This window comes from Pleurodeles waltl, chromosome 11 (genome assembly GCF_031143425.1).
Source record: "Pleurodeles waltl isolate 20211129_DDA chromosome 11, aPleWal1.hap1.20221129, whole genome shotgun sequence".
Classification (NCBI taxonomy): Eukaryota; Metazoa; Chordata; class Amphibia; order Caudata; family Salamandridae; genus Pleurodeles; species Pleurodeles waltl.
In genome coordinates, this window is record NC_090450.1 from 696,804,290 (window position 1) to 696,820,140 (window position 15,851).

Sequence of the window (15,851 nt, forward strand, 5' to 3'; positions counted from 1 at the left end):
TGGAGGTAGTGGCTGAAGATGTAGTGCATGCAGGTGTGAGTGGAGACGAGACAGGGAGGGAGGAGGAGGACGTGGAGGAGGGGGACACAGTGGAGGCAGTGGATGTTGGTATGTCTGCATGGGTATGATGCTTGTGTGAGTGCCTGTGGGATGTGTGGAGCCTATGTTTGCCTGAGCCACCCTTGTGGGTTGAGGTGTGTGCATGCTGGTCTGATGGTGTGCTTGGGATAGGCTGATGTACAGGGGATTGGGTCTGGGTGGAGGAGGTTGGAGGGGGGAGGCTGGACACAGGGACAATGGCTGCCATCAGTGCTGAGGCCAGAGCCTGAAATGCTCTCTGTTGGGCTGCCATGCCAGAATGAATGCCCTCCAGGTATGCATTTGTTTGTTGCAAATGCCTCTTGACACCCTGGATGGCATTCAGAATGGTTGATTACCCAACAGTGAGGGATCTGAGGAGGTCAATAGCCTCCTCACTGAGAGCAGCAGGGCTGACTGGGGCAGGGCCTGAGGTGCCTGGGGCGAAGGAGATATCCACCCTCCTGGGTGAGCGGCCACGGGACACACGCTGAGGGGCTGCTGGGAGGGCGGTGCTGGTGGGGGGGTGGCGGCTGTACCTGTTGATGCGGGGGGCACAGAAGGGCCCAACACCGCAAGCTGTCGCTGCTGTCACCTCCTGTCCCCGCCGTGGAGCTCCCCTCGCCCTCCGTCCCACTGGTGGCTTCAGACTCTGTTGTCTCGCCCTCCAAGGCCAAGTGGGATGCAGCTCCCTCCTGCTCCGGTGCCACTGCTCCTCCGCGTGATGATGTTATTTGACACAAGAACAGGGAGATCACAAAAAGTGGGGGGGAGGGGGAGAGGCAGAAGAAAGACATGTTAAGTGCATGCAATACCACTACCGTTGGCGGACACTACAGACACAGCAGCCCTCTGCACTACGCCATGCACTTATTGTTCCTAGATTATTCACATGCCCATGGGGTACGGTACAAGGCCTATGCCTGATTGCTGCACACATGGAAGTCACAGGAGCCTGACTAGGTGTAGATGGCTCTTACCAATGGTGGGGTTGGGGTGCCACATAGCCTGCCTCACAAAGCGACTTTGCCTACAAAGCTCGCCCTGGCCTAGGGGAACCCACTGCCCACCTACCCCACCCAGACACCTCGTAATGCACGCAGAGTCAGATGGATGTGATGGTACTTACCCCCTTGTGGCTGCTCTGATGCCCTCAAGCACCCATCCAACTCCGGATACGCCACCGCCAGGATCCGGAACATCAGGGGGGTCATGGTGCGACGGGCACCACTTCCACGTTGGGAGGCCATCCCCAGCTGGGCCTCCGCCATCTTCTTGCTCCAGCAGTGGAATGTCCTCCCATCTTTTCTGGCAGTGGGTGCTCCGTCTGTGGTGGACCCCCAGGGTCTGGACGTCCTTAGCGATGGCACACCAAATATCCTTCTTCTGGTGGGTGCTGACCTAGAGGAATAGTACAGGGGAAAAGGAAAAACTTTAACCGTCTGGACCGTCACAGTCATTGGCCCACGTTCCCACCCTTGCCCTGAAGTACATACACTCACCGTCCGCTCATGCAGGGCTCAGTCCCCCCTCATGTATCTTCCATCCACAACACTCCAAACAGGCATTGCCCATGCAGCATGCTCACAGTGTACTCACCTGTTTGTTTGGAGGACCGTAGAGTAGCGTGTACTGGAGGAGGACCCAATCCACTAACTTCTCCAACTTCCTCCGAAATGAAGGAAGGGGCCCTTTCCCCAGACACATGAGCCATCGTCACTTCCAGACTGAGGTCACAGCAGCACTTGCAGTGTAGGTCCTCTCCTGTCGAAGGTCAGGTATCAAGTGAGTGAACAGACAGAAAATGGCGGTCACGTCCGCGGCGGTGTGTACCGTCACCACCGGCGTACATCATCATTGGCTCCTCAGACCCATAGGGCCCAATGTTAACCAATGCAGGATTGCGCTGCGGTCTTCGACCGCCTACCGCAACGGTGTAGAAAGCCAGCGCATTTACCTCATATCCCCTTGTCCCACCTTACAGGTCAGGCAGCCGCCATTTCAGGGGGCCACATGGCATTAATAATAACTGCCTCACACCTATCTAGGTCTTGCATACACACAGTAACAGGCACATTGTGGACTGACAAATGTGTGCTAATGACTTTTTGTAATACCTCAGTGTTGGCTGACTTTCTGCTCGCTGTTCTCGCCCATAGGGCACGTTCGCTGGGGCAGGTGATGAGATGGCAGCATCCTCCGGTGTACAGACCGCTGGTGGACCTGTCGACAATGGAAGAGAGACACTTAATAGTCACCTACAGACTTGATCGTGCAACAATACTGGAACTGTGTGCCCAGTTGGAGCCAGACCTGATGGCAGCAATCCGCCATCCCACAGGGATCCCCCCCTCTAGTGCAGGTCCTGTCAGTACTCCATTTCCTGGCAAGTGGGTCTTTTCAAACTACAGTGGCCATTGCATCAGGGATGTCCCAGCCTATGTTCTCAAACGTTTTGTCCAGAGTGTTGTCTGCCCTGCTGAAACACATGCACAGCTACATCATGTTCCCTCAGGTGGAGGATTTGCCTACAGTGAAAAGTGACTTCTATGCCCTGGGACATATCCCCAACATCTTTGGTGCCATTGATGGGACACATGTGGCCTTGGTACTCCCGTAGGAGTGAACAGGTGTACAGAAACCGGAAGAGCTACCTTCTATGAATGTGTAGATGGTGTGTTTGGCTGACCAGTACATCTTCCATGTGAATGCCAAGTTTCCTGGATCAGTGCATGACGCTTACATTCTGAGAAATAGAATCCCTTATGTGATGGGGCAACTCCAGAGGCACCGTAAGTGGCTAATAGGTGAGGACAAGGACCCTATACCCTGTGAATAGTTGTCTGGGGTTGTCCCTAAGGGTTAGTGTGTGTCTAACAGTTGTCCCTCGACATTTGCAGGTGAATCTGGGTACCCCAACCTGGCATGGCTACTGACCCCAGTGAGAAATCCCAGGACAAGGGCAGAGGAACGCTACAATGAGGCACTTGGGCGAACTAGGAGAGTGATTGAAAGGACCTTTGGCCTCCTGAAGGCCAGGTTCCGGTGCCTCCATATGACAGGGGGTTCTCTCTACTACTCACCAAAGAAGATGTGCGAGATCATCGTGGCCTGCTGTATGCTGCACAACTTGGCTTTGCGACGACAGGTGCCTTTTCTGCAGGAGGATGGTCCAGCTGAAGGTCTTGTGGCAGCTGTGGAGCCTGTGGACAGTGAAGAAGAGGAGGCAGAAGAAGAGGATATCGACAACAGAAGCAACGTTTCCCAGCATAAATTCCAGTGAGGCACAGGTAAGAAGATGTCACTGCCTCACACATCTCATACTATTGTTTGAGCTAGCATAAATCTGTCACTTTCACCCACTGTATGGGCCCTGACTTGTGACTTTGCCTTTCCATTTCACAGATGTGGGTCCCACTGTGTGACCTCTGCTATATTACCTCATGGACTAGAGCTGTGTTACATTGGTATGTTGACAATACAATTGACATTGCTATATTCCATAGTTATTGCAAATACACATTTGTGAAAGCACAGCCTGACTCCAGATTGTTTTGTGATTCAAGGGTGTTTATTGTTGTGCAAATAAGTGGAGGGGGTTGTAAAATGGGCTGGGGTGATGGTGGAGGAATGTACATGGCAGAGTCCAGTCTATTTGTTTCACAGGTGCATTGTCCAAAGGGGCATAGGAAGTGGAGCAATGGCAGTTTAAGGATGGACAGGGTGACAAAGTGGGACAGAAGGATGACATTCAGGGGGGTCTCATTTCCTGGCGGGGGTCTTGGCATTGTTCTCTGTGGGGGTGGGGTGCTGGTGTCGTGGTCCTGTGGTGGTGCCTCCTGTCCACTAGCACTGGCGGAGGTGGTGGGCTGTTCATCATCCAGGCTAGTGTCAGGGGCCCCTTGTTGTGCCACAGTGTCCCTCCTGGTGTTCACAAGGTCCTTCAGCACCACTACAATGGTGACCAGGGTGGTGTTGATGGACTTAAGTTCCTCCCTGATCCCCAGATACTGTTCCTCCTGCAGCCGCTGGGTCTTCTGAAAGTTGGCCAGTACCGTTGCCATCGTCTCCTGGGAATGATGGTACGCTCCCATGATGTTGGAGAGGGACTCGTGGAGAGTGGGTTCCCTGGGCCTGTCCTCCCCCTGTCGCACAGCAGTCCTCCCAGTTCCCCTGTTTTCCTGTGCCTCTGTCCCCTGAACTGTGTGCCCACTGCCACTGCCCCCAGGTCCCTCATTTTCTTGGGGTGGTGGGTTTGCCTAGGTTCCCTGTAGTGGTAGACACACTGCTGCTTGACGTGTCCTGGAGACAGAGGGACGGGCCCGCTGTGTGGGTGCTGTGCTGGTGTTTCCTGAGGGGGGAGGCTCTGTGGTGGCATGTGCCAGTGTCAGGGGAACTGACTGTCCCGAGGTCCCAGATGGGCTGGGCTGTTCATCTTGATCCAGTTGGACCGAGCTGCTGTCATCACTGTGGGCCTCTTCTGTGGGGGGAGTGGACATGTCTGGAACCTCCTGTCCGGTGACGTTGGGTAGGGGTCCTGCAGGGGTGTAAAGTCATGATTATTGCATCTGTGTGTGCCATTGTGCGCAATGGGTGGGTGACCCTGTACTGCAGTGCTTGCATTCTTGTCTAGGACCTTGTGTGATAATTGGTTTGGGGTCTGTGTGGGTATCTGTAGTAGACATGCTTTGGTGATGGGTGTTCATGCTTTGGTGTTGGGATGGGTGGGTTGTGATAGTGTGACATTTGTGTGGTGTTGGAGTGATGGGGTGAGGGTGAGGGTGAGGTATGTGACAGCATGCAGGTAGGGTGGGGGATGTAATAGTTAAGATCTGACTTACCAGAGTCAGTTCCTCCTGATACTCCTGTGTGGCCCTCAGGATGCAGTATAGCCAAGACTTGCTCCTCCCATGTTGTTAGTTGTGGGGGAGGAGGTGGGGGTCCCCCGCCAGTCCTCTGTACTGCAATCTGGTGTCTTGAGACCACGGAAGACACCTTCCCCCGTAGGTCATTCCACCTCTTCCTGATGTCATCTCGTGTTCTTGGATGCTGTCTCACTGCGTTGACCCTGTCTACGATTCTGCGCCATAGCTCCCTCTTCCTAGCAATGGAGGTGTGCTGCACCTGTGATCCGAATAGCTGTGGCTCTACCCGGACGGTTTCCTCCACCATGACCCTGAGTTCCTCCTCAGAGAACCTGGGGTGTCGTTGAGGTGCCATGATGTGGTGTGGGTGATGTGAGGTGGTGTCTGTTGTGATGTGCGAGGGGATGTGTTTGTGTGTGTTGTCTGAGGTGCGTGGATGTTGTGTGTGTGATTGTGTTGTGTGCCTGTGGATGCTAGTGTTGTTTCTGGTGGTGTCTCTCTCTCGGCTTCTTTCTCAATTTTGGTCGTAAGGGTTTGTGGGTGATGTGGGTGTGTGTTTTATATTGGATTGGGTGTATGGGAATGGTGTGTGTATGTGTATCAGGTGTGTGTATTTAGATTTGTCCAATGTGGTTGTGTTTTGTAAATGTGTGTGTATTTTGAGCGCTGCGGTGTGTACCGCCAATGGAATACCACGGTTGAAAGACCGCTGCATGAATTCGTGGGTCGTGATAGTGTGGGCATATTCCTGTTGGCGTGATGTTGGAGGTTTTGTTATCGCCAGTTTATCACTGACCTTAGGTGTGGCGGACTTGTGTGGGTGTCTGGATTTTGGCAGATTCCGGGCTGTGGGTCGTAATAGCTGTAGCGGAATTCCGCCGCCGCAGCGGTGGGTTGGCGGTCTTCTGCACGGCAGTAAGCGGGATTTACCGCCAATGTTGTAATGAGGGCCTGAATGTCATAGTGGAGGTAGGTGAGCCAACAAACTAATAAGGAGAACAGGTTTAAGGGTTTGTCTAGGCTCTAAAGACCCGTCACGGCTCTAAGAGCCGAGGCACGACTGAGCCATAGGAACATTTGCCATGAAAATTGTGCAACTGTTATGTAAAAATATGATAAAGTGTAAAAAAAGTATATTTCTTTGACAACCGTTCCATGTAAGTACATCTGATTATATCACTGCATTGAGAGGTGCACATTAAAAGTGATAGCTTTTAAACATGAGCATAGACACATTCATGCTCCTACCCCTCACTCTGATGACAATACTATTAGTTAACTAAGAGGCAAATCAGTTGTCATGTGCACACTATGTGTGGGCTATATTCTTATTTTACACAAAGCAACATTATAGTCCATTAGTCAAACACAAGAGATTTTTATACAGCACACATCTCCACATATTTCAAGGGTTTTCACATGAAACAATTTAAAAACAGGAGGCATCATAAAATAAAATAATTGGCTAGATTCACACAATTTGGTTAAGTGGGCAAGCCGGGATTGATTCCAAGTTTTCTGGTTTCACATTCTGTAATTCAGCCACTAGATTGATATCCCTTTCTTGATCCTGTTTGAAATCACATTTTAATGCTCTGTCTTTCATTCTCGGTGAATGAGGTTAAAATGTAGGAGGCAGGGAGAAGCCACATGAAAGCTCAGCTATTTTGTGGGCGAAAGGGCTCAAGACGACCTTGAGCTAACCCAAAGTCTAGCATCTGCTATGGATTGGCTCTGTCTAGAAGATAACCGCTGGCCTTCAGCATTTCAAGCAGTCTGAGTAACAGTATTTTGCCAGCTTACTCTGTCTTATTCTAGATCCAGAGGACTCCGACCTCAAGAGATATTTCATTTACTTCATTCCCCAGCAGGTCACCTGCAAATGCAGACTAGTGCTACTTGAGTAATAAGATTACCAGCAGGTCCACTGCATTGGTACTGGACCACAAGTTTCTTATGCAGAGCACCAGGCATCAATGCTTCAAGGTTCAAAACCATGCTACCATCTTCAAAGAGTATTCTGCATGCTCTATCATCTTTTAGTGTTTCAAGATGCCAGACCAGTGTAAGGCTTTATTTTTAGATTTGTTTTACTGAAGCATATACACTCCACATTGAGTTGTTTTTCTTTTTTTCTATATTTCTTTTTGTATTTTAGTATATGCTTGCACTTCAAACAAAACCACTACCATGTTTTTAGAAGGAAGTAGGACTATTTTTTGATGCCAAGATTCCTCCCTGCAAAAGTCTACAAAGATAAGACTCACAGTCCTCAGTGGTTGACCAAGTATTGCTGATGGGAAATTAGATAACCCCAGTAGACATTCAGGTTTTGGTGTAGCATACTTCAAGACCTTTGAATTGCACTAGTGGACAGATGCACCAGATACTTAACATGTGCTTCCTATGCCACCCTCTGTCCCTCTGTCCAAACACTGCTCCTTCTAGTGAGCGGTAATCTGCATGTGAGGAGTATGCTTGTGTGAATGCAGGACAGCCACCATGTTTTGTGAGTTCATTTGAAAAGGTGTGCCTGTGTGAATGCAGCATTAACATCGTCTTAGAGTAAGTGGTCTATAGGTTGAAGGTTATGCCTGTGTATATGTAGATTGTCAAACAAGGATGAGGACTGTCAGGGGCAGCTGACAGACTGAGATGTCACCCTAGGGATATGACCCACTTACTTTGCTTGCACTAGGGCTCATGGTAACCTAGCCATGCCACTGCGACTATCAGCACTCATTTTTGGGACCAACACTTATTTTCTGCATCAGACATTTGCAAGAGAGTGGGAAAACAAAGCAGAAAGACGAGAAAGGAAAAGACATAAAAAAACATCATAAAGGGAGAAAGAAGGAACCTGCGATAGAGAGATAAAGAGGCAGGGAGTGTCTGGTAGTGGAATAAAGAGGCATGAGGTGAATGCAACACTCCACAGCCTTGGTATTGGGGGCACCTGCATTTAATTGCACAGGTTGGGGGCTTCTAAGCAAAACTTTGGACACCAGTACTCATTCTTTTACAAATTAAGCACTGCTTGACACCTCCATCCTCAGAGGTTTTAGCATCTAACACACAAGACAGAAGACAGAAGACAGAAGGCGAACTCACTCATAAATCCACCTGGCCCTGTACCATCAGTTTCCTAACAACTGTTTATTTTGTTCTGCTCTCCTTCTCCTGCTACTTTCCACAGTCTGAAAAGCGCAGCAGAAGGCAAGGTAGCCAATGGGATTCCTGAGCTGGTCATAGTGATTAGAGAGACGAGAATAAGGAATACACACTCAGGGTGAAACGATACATGTCTGCCCAACCATACTTCCAAAGCTCCAAATAGGGTCCTTATCATTTAGAATCCAATTTGTGAATGTCTCTTGCCTCCTGGCTCTTTTTTTGTTATTTTTTCTTGTTGCGTTTTTGGACTTAAAATTATCTAATAGAGGTTCCCTTTGTAGTGTATTTATACCCCGGAGATAATAAAAATGTATCTCTACTCCTCTGCACCTAGTTACACTTCTCTGGTATGTGCACAACTAGTTCATATATTCCCCTCCCCTCCAACTAACAAATAAAGGCCATGGGCAAGCCGGAAAATTATGCATTAATTCTGCATTCAGATACAGTACATGAAATCAAAAACAGATCGTTAATCTCTATGTACTGAATATATTGGTCGGCAGAGACTAGAAATTGCTTTTTGAGACCTGCAATTTTGCTTTCTTTGACTCCCGACGCCCTGTCAGAGGATTCAAGATTCATACATTGATGAAAGATGATAAAACGTGTTTTAGCCTTTCATAGATTATTCTACCATAACTGGGCACAATGTTCCAGGCAAGGCACTCCAGAACTGGACATAACCATCCTCCAGGAGAGGTCTCCAGAACTGAAAAGAGTGCTCCAGATAAGATCTCTAGGATTGTACACAGACATCCACCAGGTGAGGTCTCCAGAAATGAAAAGAGTGCTCCAGATATGTGCTCTAGAAATAGGCAGACATCCTCCAGGTGAGGTCTCTAGAACTGAATAGAGTGCTCCAGATTTGCCTCTAGAACTGACACGGCCTATCCTTTCTCCTGTGTCTGCCAAAAACCCAGTACTGGCCAGTGTTTGAATATTTGATATCAACCTGATATCACCAGTAGTTGCACAAATGATGGGTTACGTTATCCAGTATCCATGCACCTTCCTTTTATTTGAGGTAAATCTGGGCCAAATTTAAGATAAAGCTAACTGTGCATTGATATCACTTATTTTGATAGCTTCCTCTATGTTTTTCTGGTCTCTAGTTGTTGATAATAGGGGTGAATTATCTCGAACCTTGTGGAGCTAATTTTATTGATGTCAAGAGAAGGGCAGCGAGGGCCCAGGGGTATTCAAACCTGTGACCTTCGTGCCACAATGAGCACTCTATATCAGACGCATACACCCCCTGAGCTAGATTACCAGCCTATAGTATTGTTGAACTGTTATAAATTGTACAATCTGAAAAGAAGGAGTTACATTTATACAATGAGATAAAGGCTCAGGGCTTGATCTATACAGGAAGCTGAACATCTATTTTTGTCTATGATTTGTGACAATGTGACATTTTGGGGGGGAATGTAGAAAGACATAACTTGTGCCTCAGCACATGTCAGTCAAAGAATTCAGAAAACAGCTGGAGACGCAACCCTCGAAGGGTACCTCACCCAGGTCCCACCAACGACACGATCTTCTCGGTAGACATGTTTCTGAATCATCTCCACGACCTTGCCGGGGGCAGGAAGCACTACAAGAACAAGCATTGGCAGAGCCAATCAGTCAGCCATTGGCTGCCAGCGTTTTGGCTTCTTCGGTACTTGTTTTGTTTTGCCATGTTTTTTTATAAAACGATGTTGTGGAAGCTTCAGGGCCCACTCTCCAAAATTGAAAAAAAATGGTAAAAAGCACTTAAGGGAAATAATGTGTGTGCAGAAGGGCACCTTTTGAAAGAGCAGAATGCTGTCACTCACAGTGAAGTTAGCCAGTGGCGGAAGTGGGCTGATCCAGTGCCCACCATGTATGCTGCAGTGGGCGGGAAAATAAATATAAATAGCACAACAGACCTATAAATGAAGATGCTTGTCTGAGAGGCTCTTCAAGTAAATGTATACTATATATGGTTTTACTAAAATCAAAAGGACCAACGCCTGACCTGATAATGCAGGTGGGCCACTCACGAAGCGTCCTGGGCCTAAGAGTTGGATGGTTCAATACAAATACAATCTCCTCTGTCCACCCCACCTTAATTTACATAGCTGCTTTGACCCTTCGCTGGAATTTAAAGGAAGTTTCATACATAGAAAAACATGTGACATGTAATCGCAAAACCCTTTTGTGAATGTTTTTTTTTCCTGCAAACCTACTTTCATACGAAGCGTTCTTCATGTATTTGTGTTCTGTATCACTTAGAAGACATTGTGAAGTCCTCGAAGATATTGGCTTAAAAAAATACAAAAAAACTTCACGGGCCGCAGAGAAAAAAAGATCCTAGTCTCCTCCTCTCAGTTATTACGTAAGCCTCTTTGCATGAGTAGCTGCAGATGGCAAATGCATTCTCTCCTTTGTGTGACTTGCCTATGGGAAGCAGAGGCAGGTATTGCCTAAACGTCATACAACTAAAGGGTGTTGTCCTAGGGTTCAAAAAGAGCGCTCGGGATCCTATATCAAGCAAGTAAATATTCCGCAAGTGGAAGGTGCCAACACAAGGGAAACACCCAACCCCTCAACGCTTAAGGTTTAAGCAAACTTCATGAAAACAATGTGTGGCATCTGACTCCTTGTAGAAAGGAATATAATTTGCACATCACTATTGAAAAGAGCATAATCAGCAATTAAATTCAAGCTGTAGTATGTCCTGTAAGGCAAATGATGAATCGAGCTACTAAAAAACGTGGCCTCATTACATATTTGTGACTACATTACATTGAACAAGTGTTAAAAAAGCTACACTCAATTGAAAATCATCTTCCGTGGTGCTGCAATTAGATTTTAATGTGAACCCAGCAGCCTAATAATAATATCTAAAACATTGAAGATTTTGTGTATAAACGCTGTAGTCTGATGACAACATTTCAGCCAACATTTCAGCCAAAACACGTGTTTCGTCAAGGGAAAACTTATTTGATTTCCCGAACGACTTCTTCGGGGCTTTCGAAGAAAGGAAAGGCCCTTCCTAATCATGCGGTGATGGGGTCACTAGCCTCTTTCGCGTCAGAAAGGTGGTTTAGCTCTAGTTTAAAGCTTCTTCGACCGCGTAAGGCGACCCAACGCTGCTCAGGGAAATATTTGCACTGAAGCAACGCCCCGCCCCCCCCCTCCCCAATTCAAAATTCAAGATGATGACAACCGGTCAAAGATACATTCCATAAAGAACGTGTGATTCCGCTGCGGTTACACCTCATGTGAGTGTAACTAGCACTTTATATTATCGTGCCCTTTGCAGACGTCTGGTTTCACTTGGTGACAGGATTTCACAGGAAGTGTGTGGCACTTTAGATTACCTTGTTTTTGTGTGAATACTGTGGGTGTTTGTGCTGTTCCCAACCTCTTAAAATGCCCTCTTTGCATAGACTGCAGGTTTGATGCAAAGCTATTTGATGCCGTTGTTGCATCTTCACCCCAACGCAAAATATATTTTGAGGCGGAAAGTTGAGCAGTGCTGCCACTCACACGGCTTAGCACTGCTGAAGGTTCCACGTTTGATTCACTGGTGATGCGCAAGGTTCCTTTCAAAGCCAGCAATACAGCTTATTGGGTTCAGCATTCTGTGTATAACTTGTCGTTCATAGATTCGCCAAAAAATAGTGCATTGCGTTAAGGCATCTTTTGCACAGATGAGCGTATTCGCCGAAGATGGCAAGTTCTAACCCCTGGCCTCCCGGCGGAGCAGGATACTGGCGCGCACTCCCGCTGGTTAAGAGCAATGCCCGTTGTTTGAAAGGCAGGTACAAATGCCATTGCTGTATGCGTGCAGCGATACAGGTGAGCCTCCAGGGGGTAACGCAGGCCGGTGCAACCCCTGCAGCACACAGGGATCCCCAGCCATTCAACGAGGGTGGGGGGGCATCCATCCCACGGCCAATGAATGTGAGATATGGAGAAGAGCCTCCAGGGGGTAACGCAGGCCGGTGCAACCCCTGCAGCACACAGGGATCCCGGGCCATTCAACGAGGGAGGGGGGGCATCCATCCCACGGCCAATGAATGTGAGATATGGAGAAGAGCTTCCGGGGGGTAACGCAGGCCGGTGCAACCCCTGCAGCACACAGGGATCCCGGGCCATTCAACGAGGGAGGGGGGGCATCCATCCCACGGCCAATGAATGTGAGATATGGAGAAGAGCCTCCAGGGGGTAACGCAGGCCGGTGCAACCCCTGCAGCACACAGGGATCCCCGGCCATTCAACGAGGGAGGGGGGGCATCCATCACACGGCCAATGAATGTGAGATATGGAGACCCCGTGTGGGTGGGGGGGGGGGGGGGGGGAGGGGAGGTTGCGATACATCACTGTAACCCTCAGCTATACCCCCCAAACCCCCATCGTTAATATCATCACCAAGGTAATGCAGACCAAAGCCCTTCGGCCAGGTACTCACCATTTCTGCGTCCGTCCGGGGTCACCTCAGAAATGCGGGCGCTCATTGGGGGGCCGGGGTTATATACCGTTCCTTATCTACTTCAGGGTTAAAATAGCTCAGGAACCAGGCAGCATCGCCAAACATGGAGGTCCTGAGCCAGAGAGGCCTGTTCGAGATAAACCCACTGCAGACGCCGGATTCCATCCAGTACAGGCCCGAGAGATAGAGGCCCCTCCGCCCTCTCTCGCTCCCTTTCTCTCTCTCTGCATGATGCACAATTGTCTGTCCATCTATCCACGTCTGCTTCGGCGGGCCATTTACTCCTATCCGACCCCCGTTTTCAGCCTTTTTTGTCTTTCGCGCTCGCTCCAAGTTTTGGCGGTTTCCTTGATTTGGCCAAAGCTGAACTGTTTGCACACCGACTATCTTAAATAAGTGCTTCTTTAAATGAAATCTTTTGACATGCAATCATTAATGGGACACCAGGGCTTTAAATCGAATAAAAAAAGGCGTGTGTGTCTAAAAGGGGCGCAGCGTATGTAATTAAGGGAGGGCTTAAACATATTAACTACATTTCTCTGATTCCCATATTGCAGTGGTTCCCAAACTTTTTCGACCTGTGGCTCCCTTGACCTATTGGCCATTAGCTGCGGCTCCCCATTATGTAAGGGGGTGTAAACCGGGATTCGGGAGCACTTCCATTTTCTCCCTAAAAAATAATTGAGATGAAGTCTTTCTCTTTCATACTACCATGCAGCTTTGTTAGCTGTACGGTAGTATGAAAGAGAGACACACTGGAAACAAATCAAACTTGAAGGGTTTTACAACTTACAACATAACATTGCAAAACCCTAACAAGTTTGATTTATTTCCACTGTGATTCCTTCTTTTTCAAACTCCTGTACAGCTTCATTCTAAATGTGATGTATTTTTAGAAAGGGGCCCTACAGTAGTATGAAAATGAAAGCATTTGAGTGTTCCCTAGAAGTGTGCGGCGCCCCTGGTGAGTTCTGATGGTGCACCAGGGAGCCACGGCGCACACTTTGGGAAACACTACCATATTGTGTCACCAACCAGTGTATTTGGTTCCTCTGAGTTTTCAGTTATTGCATCCAGATACATAGCACAACTGACATACACCTAAAACCAGCCAGGACTATGGGCTTCGTCAGGTGTAGCTGTTTAAAATATCAGGCCAACAACAATGATTTTGCTGTAGATTATTCATATTGAGAATGTTTCATTTCGAAATAGTGAGACTGTGAATTAAACATTACTGAGGCCAGTGGAAGGGGTAAAGGACTTCAGAGTGTCTCAGTCACTCCCTTATTTTTACTCTAAGTTAGACACATACGCCATTTTCTCCCAATGATTGGATGACCTTGAATTCTGAGCTCCTTTTGACCCACTGACAGGCACAGTGAGACACTCGTACTCCTTGCAGTGTCAATTCCAGAGCGCTCAATCTTGACTGGCGACGAGTGGGTTAAAAGTATGCACTACTCAAGAGTAATATGATACACAAAAACTGATAAGTGCACCTTCAGCAGTCTCACAAGGATCTGACATACATTCCATCTCTGCACAACACAGCCTACATGCATTGTTCATCAAACAAGGCCGCCAAGACCCAATTCCCCACACATCCTTGACACCAGAGCTTAATTTTGAGCCTGTGGTTGCCAGAGGTTATCCAGGGTAATGCAGCGGGGCCCATAGGTGGAAGGGGGCCCAACTACAACTGGCCCTTGAGACTTGAGAGGGCACCTAAATAACCGTGCTGAAGGTACGAATGTGAACAAGCGTTCAAGATGACGCTAAATTTTGTTTTACTCTTGTCTCATTTGCTGTGTGCAAATGCAGAATTCAAATGTCAGTCTAGTCTTCTGATAAGTTGCCGCTTATTCTCTTAACATGGAGACTAGTGTTTTAGTGTTTACTTTTCTTTGGCTTACTGTTAATAAACTGCAATAAAAGTGTGAGCATTTGTAAAGTGAACTATGAAAATCTTGTTGGTGTGAAATGGAGGGTTGTAGGGTGTCCCTTTCTTCTAACACAGCAAAATGTAAATGACTATAAATGAACTGTAAAAAGATTTAAAAATAAACAGGAAAGCACAAATGTAACTTTTTTTTCTATTTTTCTAATTCTAAAGTGTAATGGAAACAAAGATTTTAATAGGATCAAAACAAATCTAGACACTACTTTGTGATGCACAAATTACAAATATTATAATATTCAGTTACAAATAAAAAATAAAAAAAAAGCTCACTATTGTAAATGAAGAGTACACCATTTTGCCCTGGCTGCCTGACGCCAAGCAGGCGTCATAGAAGTTATGCCCATGCTGCTGTGTGGCTTGTGAAGCCAAGGAAGTCTCGGTAATCACTGTATTTAGCCTGACAGGTAGAGGGCAGATAGTGGCAGTTAGTAAAACCATATAGACTTTCTTAGGTCAGAGTGCTAGAAAAGGGAAAATGAATAATTTGTTCATTGTTTGCTTCATTTTATGGTAAAATAAATGCACAGGTAACTTTAAAACAACTTCTTGAGATCACAAATGCACAATTCCTCCTTATTACAAGCATAAAAAGAATAGTCATCCTTCTGTGGCCTGTGGCAACTGGCCAGTCTCTTGGAAAACAAGATGTTGCTCCTCATATACTGAAAGAGGGGGGAACTCAAGTAACTGTTACGTAAAATACTGAGGCCCTCATTACAACCCTGGCAGTCGGTATTAAACTGGCGGTAATAACGCCAACAGGCCGGCAGAAAAAAAAATGGAATCATGACCATGGCGGAAACCGCCAACATAGACAGCCACTTTAACACTCCGACCGCCATGGCAGTATGAACAAACAGCGCGGCGGTCACCGCCAACAGACAGGCGGAAAACAAAGTACCGCCCACCTTATCACAACTTGGCAATTCGCCACCTTTTCCGTAGCGGAAGCAACGCGAACAAAAACACGGCGGAAACAGGACTTGGAAGAGAAAACACTCACATCTCCACACCCCACAAGGAACCAGGACGCCACGGAGCCAGAACTCCAGATACTCCCTGTGATGGTCTTCCTGCTTATCTATCAGGAGCACCAAAGATGGCGGTGATGACCACGATGAGTACTGCACCTACAACACAGGGGAGGGGGGAGGGAAAAGAGAGTGACACACACACACGCAACACCCCCACCCCCACCGTTACCCACAACACCATACTCACAAATACATGCAGCAAAATTACATATCACCCCTCTTCAATAACGCAAGGACAAAAGGAATTGATGTGAACAAATGTAATAAATAAA